The following is a 9425-nucleotide window of genomic DNA, read 5'->3' as shown; positions in this document are numbered from 1 at the left end:
CACCAATTTGATAAAATTATTCCATTTTTCAATTTGCAAAATATGATTTTTGTTAATTTATATAATTTTCATCTATAGTCGATAAGGTAAGAAGATAATTAAAATTTTCTATAATTTTTTTCTACAGTCGATAAGGTAGGACTCGATGTTAATTTTTATTTCCAATAACACGAACACGAACACGAACATGAACACGAACAAGAATACGAACACCGAAAAACGAACAACGAACAACGAACAACGAACACCGAACACCGAACAACGAACAACGAACAACGAACAACGAACAACGAACAACGAACAACGAACAACGAACACCGAACACCGAACACCGAACAACGAACACCGAACAACGAACAACGAACGACGAACAACGAACACCGAACAACGAACAACGAACAACGAACAACGAACAACGAACAACGAACAACGAACAACGAACAACGAACAACGAACAACGAACAACGAACAACGAACAACGAACAACGAACAACGAACAACGAACAACGAACAACGAACAACGAACAACGAACAACGAACAACGAACAACGAACAACGAACAACGAACAACGAACAACGAACAACGAACAACGAACAACGAACAACGAACAACGAACAACGAACAACGAACAACGAACAACGAACAACGAACAACGAACAACGAACAACGAACACGAACAACGAACAACGAACAACGAACAACGAACAACGAACAACGAACATCGAACATCGAACAACGAACACGAACACGAACACGAACACGAACACGAACAACGAACAACGAACAACGAACAACGAACAACGAACAACGAACAACGAACAACGAACAACGAACAACGAACAACGAACAACGAACAACGAACAACGAACAACGAACAACGAACACGAACACGAACACGAACAACGAACAACGAACAACGAACAACGAACAACGAACAACGAACAACGAACAACGAACAACGAACACGAACACGAACACGAACAACGAACAACGAACAACGAACATCGAACAACGAACACGAACAACGAACAACGAACAACGAACAACGAACAACGAACAACGAACAACGAACAACGAACAACGAACAACGAACAACGAACAACGAACAACGAACAACGAACAACGAACAACGAACAACGAACAACGAACAACGAACAACGAACACGAACAACGAACAACGAACAACGAACAACGAACAACGAACAACGAACAACGAACAACGAACAACGAACAACGAACAACGAACAACGAACAACGAACAACGAACAACGAACAACGAACAACGAACAACGAACAACGAACAACGAACAACGAACAACGAACAACGAACACGAACACGAACACGAACAACGAACAACGAACAACGAACAACGAACAACGAACAACGAACAACGAACAACGAACAACGAACAACGAACAACGAACAACGAACAACGAACAACGAACAACGAACAACGAACAACGAACAACGAACAACGAACAACGAACAACGAACAACGAACACGAACACGAACACGAACAACGAACAACGAACAACGAACAACGAACAACGAACAACGAACAACGAACAACGAACAACGAACAACGAACAACGAACAACGAACAACGAACAACGAACAACGAACAACGAACAACGAACAACGAACACGAACACGAACAACGAACAACGAACAACGAACAACGAACAACGAACAACGAACAACGAACAACGAACAACGAACAACGAACAACGAACAACGAACAACGAACACCGAACACCGAATAACGAACAACGAACAACGAACACGCTTTTTTTAAAATAAAATAATTTTTCTTTACTCACACTATTATTAATTTATATTCATTGAAATTTTTAACACTATTTTCTTAATTTAAATTTATTTAAATTTATTTTCTATTTTTTAGTTCGGTTTTCTATAAAAAGCGTGTTTTTTAGTTTTTTTTTAACTATTATTTATTATTATTCAATTACATAATATACTTACGTTCTATTATGTACTAACAGTGCCGAGCGGCAACCCGCGGTGCCGCGGTTTTACCGCACCGCGGACAAGCTTAAGTATTTCTAAAGCTCATGTGTTATGTAAAACCTATATTAACTGTAAAGTTTCATCCAAATCCGTTCAGTAGTTTTTGTTGAAAATGATACAAACATCCATCCTCACAAACTTTCGTATTCATAATATTAGTAGGATATATTATGCATTATTAAATAATTATAATAAACGGATGGTTAGTGATAAAAATAATAATAAAAAAACTATAAAACTGAGGAGTGAGAGTCGCTAGAAAATTTAAAATTCAAATTCGCTTAAAAGCTTTTTAAACAGTATGAAGTGGGGAATTGATAAATTATGCTGAAGTAGAAAATGTGCATTGTTTCAATATTTTGTTATAATTTAAGATCCCAAGTGAGCATTTTTTTAAATTATCTAGATCAGGTAAAAACTAAAAATGGTACAATAATGTGTTGGTATGTATGAAGATAATAAAAACTGAAAAAGAACTGAAAATAATGATTTCATTTTAATGTGATTTATCTGTTCCATATATTTTTTGATTTTTTAATTTACTAGCTTTCCGCCCGCGGCTTCGCCCGCGTTTTCAAAGAAAAACCCGCATAGTTCTCGTTCCAGTGGGATTTCCGGGATAAAACCTATCCTATGTGTTAATCCAAGTTACCTTTTATATGTGTGCTAAATTTCATTGTAATCGGATGAGTTGTATTCGCGTGAAAGAGTAACAAACACACACATACACATCCTCACAAACTTTCGCATTTATAATATTAGTAGGAAGGATAATTACTTAATGCTATTTCAAGTTATTATATTACTATCATATTATTTCAGGTTCAAGGAAGCAGAGTCAGTATCTATACAGTATACATTACATGCCATTAATTTAAATTATATAGTATATGTATATTATTATTATTTAGTTCTAAATATATATGAACAGTTCTAATATTACAAAAAAAAACAATCACAGTCTACTCGCGCCAACATAGGTATTTTTCTCTTAAATTTTCCACGCAAAAAACGCGGGAATCTCCCTAACATAAACGTGACCTTTTCAAGTACATCTTGATTAATTTCCCAGAATCTTCACCCTTTGATGAAGAGGGATATAAGGTTAATAAAGCCGCGGCTTGATACTTATCATTCACATCGATAAGAACTCAGAGGCTCATGAAAACCTAATCGCTGTGTGATCTCTCTCCCTTATGGACTTAGGGTAGGGCTGTCGCTTTATTGAAATTTGTAGGGAATTAATATCGTATATTGGCATCTAAAGGTTTTTCCCACCAATAATGTGCGAGGATGTGTATCGAGGAATGTGTTTGTAATAACCAATCATATCGCTTCATTTAGTTTGAAGTTTGAAGCGTTAAGCATTGGAAGCGATACTATTGGTTATTTAAAGTTGAATAAATATTTGAGTTTGGGCACAGTTTGGCTTTGATTTTAAGTTGATGGTTTGATCGATTTTAAATTGCGTATGTGGTGATTACTTATTTACTTGCGTACTGTACTGGGTTAATTAATGATTCCCATAAAGCTATGCTTTTTAAGCGAATACAAATATTGAGATCAAATAAGTTTTGTATTATGTAATTAACACTATTGGATGGATGGAAAAAATTATTCCTTAATGTATAAACAAACTTGCTGGACATTAAAAGCTCCATATATTTTCAGGGCTGCCTCCAAATAATTAATTCTGTAATTTATGTATGGATTTATTTAATTTATTTCATTAAGACCCAGTTATACCACTTGCTGATAATACCCCTGATCGTTTATTTCACACTTTTTGACATACTTTATGTGTCATTTCATCTGACAGATAAACTAAAGAAGAGCTAGACTACAGTTTACGTAACAGTAAAGCGCGTCACACACGGTGAAGATACTATAATATTTTATCTTAAGATACGGTTATATTTTATATTATAGTATCTTAAGGTATCCGGTATCAGCGTTCTGACCATCATTTTTCTTATTGGCATTGCGTACTACGCACAAAATTTCGGGTCATTTGTAACAGGATGGCGGTTCTACAGGGGTCTTAGTACCTACGCAATGCCAATAAGAAAAATGATGGTCAAAACGCTGATACCGGATACCTTAAGATACTATAATATAAAATGTAACCGTATCTTAAGATAAAATATTATAGTATCTTCACCGTGTGTGACGCGCTTAAGCCTTATGAGTTATGTTATTGGTAAATCAGCATAAACTATGTAAATAAATTTTCACATTTTCGATCAAGCGTCTGTAAGAGAACCTTTGTATTACTAATAAACGTTTTGGTTTAATAAAAATATATACCTACAGGTCTAATAAAGCCTTGGTATATTGTGGTAAAAGTTGTATTCTTGCGGTAACAAATAGAACATTTACTTAACAATAGGGAGCTGCTACAAATATACGATTTCAAAAAAATACCACTTAAAATAATATTATGTACAGAGTACTGAACCACACTTGCTTGAATTAGTAACATTACATACATTTTTGTTATATGATTGAAGTAAATATAAGACTATTTATTATGTTATGCATTGCATTTTAACTGAAAAGCAATATAAAATTAGCTTAAAAATTAATTAAGTACGGATAAGGGAACCGTTGAAAGACATTAGATACTTTTCCTACCTAGCAAAAAAACCTAACTTGTAATTCTATAATGTGTAAGTGACAACCCTAGACCCACGGGCAATATTCATCGGCATGCATTATTCAGTTTCATTACTCTGGCCACTTGAGATCGAACGAAGCTTTCTTTTTTCTGTACCTTTAGGCAAATAGTCATGGAATATCCATTTAAGCTCATTGTTTCAATATCGTTCGCAACTGGAGGTCAGTTGCGAATTTTAAACTTACTTTGTTGAACTGTTTCATTTCTATATTAGTTGAACATCGATACGGGGTCCTTGTCTTGATATCAGATTTAAAAAATAAGTTTATCGTAGTTTTATGTCTAAAATCCATACTATATTATTAATATTATAAATGCGAAAGTAACTCTGTCTGTCTGTCTGTTACTCAATCACGCCTAAACTACTAAACCAATTTTCATGAAATTTGGTATGGAGATATTTTGATACCCGAGAAAGGACAGGCTACTTTTTATCCCGGGAAAATGACGCAATCCCGGAAAACCCACGGGAACGGAACTATACGGGTGTTTCGCGGGCGGAAACCTAGTATTAAAATATAATGAAAACCTTAGTTACGTTGTGATAAAAATTTCGATAACTGTTTATTGCTATTGTATTATTTCATTTATTTACTTATCTATTAGATTCAGCTTACACGCATGGTAATAAAGATGCTACAAAGTCCGAAATGGAAGAAATTCTACCACGGCCCGTAGGAATACCTATACATCCCTCTTATAAAATACTTAGATATTCAAATAGATATAGTACTACAACTACAATAGACTTGTTACAGTGCATGTCAAAGCGCTTGAACTGTAAAGGAACCTGAAATACAAATAATTTTAGAAATATATTACTGTAGAATTGCAATCTTAAATTAACTGATTCCTCGATTCTTTATTGTATCTGCCTCCACATATTCATAAAAATGGAAATAACGATCTCAATATTTATTTGTTACAATAATTGAGATCGAAATCTGAAATGAAATATTCATCTCTTAATGTAGTAAAAAAGCCTGCAATAGAAATCGCTAGTAAGTGCTATTAAGTTAATCGGATTAAAAGTTCTACCACGGTAAAAGATTCTATAGAATTACAATTTTCAACGCATCCAATGCTGCTTTTGTTTTGAACAACGAGTTTGATATCTAACAAACGCAGCAATGTATTACGTACTTTGTAAAATACGTTAACCTTTTTCTTACCATAATGAATTTCTAGAGCAAAGGCGAAGCGAAAAGTAATCTAAGTTAAGTCCATAAGTCGTTTTCCTTTCGATAAAGAACCTACTTAAAGTTAAATTATTATTAAAGAATTTGAGATATAAACGATTCCGGATTTCGTTTTTTTACTGACGAATGTATTTTATTTTGTTTTATATACATAAATGTATGAGATTTAAATATTTATTACGGAGGAAAAAATCGTGGGGCAATTAGGCGAAAGACTTGGGTATCAAATTAGGATAATCAGGGACTTCCAATAGAATTTTTCTGATTATTTATTAATATGTTAAATAATTTTGTATCATAAATTTAACAATAGATAATAATAATTATTAGTACAACAGTTTAGTTTATTTCTAGATCCCAATGACGTAGTATATAGAGATAAGAGGCCAATCCCGCATTTTATTAACATTTTTTTTAAACATTACATATCCTACATCCCTGCCTCTACATTCAAATAAAAATAGCCTTGTACACCGTAGTAGTAATAGTACACCTTGGTATAAAAAATGGTAGGTCTATAGTTGGCAAATAGTTGGTTATAAAAACCGATCCCTGCTACAGATAAAATAAACACAAATTGGCAGTTATTAAAAAGAAGATTTTTTTTAATGGAATGACATGTCAATTTCAATATTCTTCCGGGTCGAAAAACTAGGTTGAGGCAACGTTTTAAGTTGACACCGAAAATCTTCGGTCATTGCCATGATTGAAAAAAAAGTCCTATGGAACAGTATGCTACGGTACTAAAATAAGCGTTGTTGGTCCATAAATTCCAGTTGCCAGTTCAAAAGCATATGTTACTTGAGTCCGGGTCACCTATTTTTAGTTTTACGTAAAACCTCTGCGGAGCAAAGATTTTAGGGGCACCTATAAAAGGATAAAAGCCTTTTTATTGCATTATTTTTATGGGTTACTAGCGGTCCGCCCCGGCTTCGCCCGTGGTACATGTTTACGTTTTCTCTACATAAGAAACATCCTCGTACTTCAAGGAATATAATAAAAAAAGAATTATCGAAATCGGTTCAGCCGTTCTCGAGTTATGCGCTTACCAACACATTTTGCGATTCATTTTTATATATAAGAAGAAGAAGATAAAATCATACTTTTTCTTAGCTTACTTTGTATTTTTTTGGATATTTATCAAAAAGAAAATGTTTCATATACCATTTTTTTATAGAAATTAGATTTTTGAAAGAACATGTTATATTTTTAGTTATTTAGATTCCTAAAATTTATAGCATTTTTTTTATTTAGTCCGCTAACTGGACGTTCGCGGTTCCAACATTTAGAAATACTCAAAATACAATCGTAATCTTTGTGAGTTTTAGTTTCGGCCTTCTAAGAGCGAACACAACATGCAAACAATTATAAACCTACACTTGTAACAATAATGAATTTAGTTTTATATTCAAACTATATACCAGACAATACATTAAGTACCTACTTAATATTATGACAAACTCATGAAAAATTAAAAAAGTTCCGAAAAAAGTGTAAGTTAAGAAGCAAGGGAATCATGTACTTATATTAAATCTTATACGGAAGCTTCATCCTTGAATTTTACAGCCACCTAACGCATTTATGAATAATATTTGCGAACAGAAAGTCCATGGAACCAATGTATGAAGGTGGAAATTCGCGCGCCACTTATTTTTCATATTATTCACTTTGGTTTATTCTTGCGTGAAGGCTGGAAGATAAAGTTTTTATGTTTTACATGATTAAGGTAAATTTAATATAATTTTTGCAGTAAGTACTTCTTATGGATTTTTTTGAAAATTCTATTAATTTGTCAAGTTATCCGAATTTGCAAGAGATTTAATAATATGATAGGTTTTATCCCGGAAATGCACGGGAACAGGAACGATGTATATGACAAATTAACGTGATTTCTGAATTAATTAAAAAATATTGAAATAATGTTTGATGATAATTGGAGAGTTATTCGAATTCCTCGTCCACATAAATACTGAAATAAAAATGATTGTATATGTGTATGTTTGTTACTCTATCACAAAAACCTGCGCATATTTATGAAATGGCAACTTTAAATATGCCACGCGTGCAAAGTCGCGCGCAGAAACTGTATGTTATTTTAGGATGAAAGTTCTTGACTAACTTCTTAATAACTTTCAACTGAAATATAAAAAATTAGAGCGAAATTTTCTCATCTCAACATACGGAGTGAAAATTTAACTTGATTAAAGGCCTTCGTGTGTGAACTTTTAAAATATCATGAGTATTTAGCTAATTTTATTTTATTTTCTACTGAATTGTGTTTTGTTGTAGGTCAGTTCGTAATAACTACACCTAGTTAATAATTAATTGTATAGGTTTCAATATGTAATGTATTTTTACAACATACCAAACTTGTTATTCGCACATTATTAGCTTGGAAATACCACTAGGTACTAAGAAATTAAGATATTTTCAAAATATTTCAGGACAATTTTCACATACTAAGCTTTCGCTTGTGTTATGGAAACCAGATGGCTGATAAAAATACATATACATTTTTTTAAATAAATTCTTATACCTATAGATAATTAACACCCAGACACGGAGCAAACATCTATATTCATCACACAAATATATGCCCCGGGTAGGAATCGAACCCACGACCGCTGGCTTGGAAGGTGGACCTACGAAAGGTCCAAAATTACAGCTTACAGCAGATCCAAGTAATTTAATTAATTCACAAACACTGACAACATTGAGCAGATCCTTAAGTCTAAAACATCGAAATTCCACAAAAAACTGGATCACAGCGTACTTTATTCTCATCTTTGTGCCGTTTTCTTCTTTCTCTTAACCTTACACGTTAAAATAATACAACAAGTAACACCACCACATACAGCTAGTACGTATTAAAAGTTTAAGCCTTCCCAAGTCGAGTTATGATGGCGCAATGCACTATTTTGTTCGGTCAGGGCCAGCAGCAAACTTTACTAAATTTAGACTTTGAAGCACACTTGCGTGAAATTCCTATTTAAAAAGTTTTTAGTTTTTACATTTTTTAAACTTGGTGTTTTAAGGCACTTTATGTTTAGCTAAATAAAGAAATCCCATTTTATACGAAATAAATGTGATTGGGTTTGCTCTAATACTGTTATTTGCATCTACTGGTTTGAGAAAGCTTATTGTTTCTACACTCATATTTTGCACATCACAACAGTCCAGCAAATTAGATTTCTCTAAATTTCGTTACTTTGTGTGTACTTAAATATGAAGTTATTTATTTAAGACCCATACAACCCTTCCTTTTGTTTTCATAATCATAACTACATTTTAAATCACTGTATAATTATTATAAGTGGGAGGACATTAATACTGCTTTAAAGGGTTTTACTGATAATAATTTAGGAATACGAACTCTTATTATTAATATTATGGTTTAAGATTTTTTTACTTAAAAATTACCATGCCGTAAGGTTAGTTATATCCGTACTAATATTATAAATGCGAAAGTAACTCTGTCTGTCTGTCTGTTACTCAATCACGCCTAAACTACTGAACCA

The sequence above is a fragment of the Colias philodice genome, chromosome 22 (assembly GCF_061535455.1).
Source record: "Colias philodice isolate Cphi_HAF_F1 chromosome 22, ilColPhil1 Martin Lab GWU primary, whole genome shotgun sequence".
Classification (NCBI taxonomy): Eukaryota; Metazoa; Arthropoda; class Insecta; order Lepidoptera; family Pieridae; genus Colias; species Colias philodice.
This window is presented reverse-complemented; position numbering follows the sequence as displayed.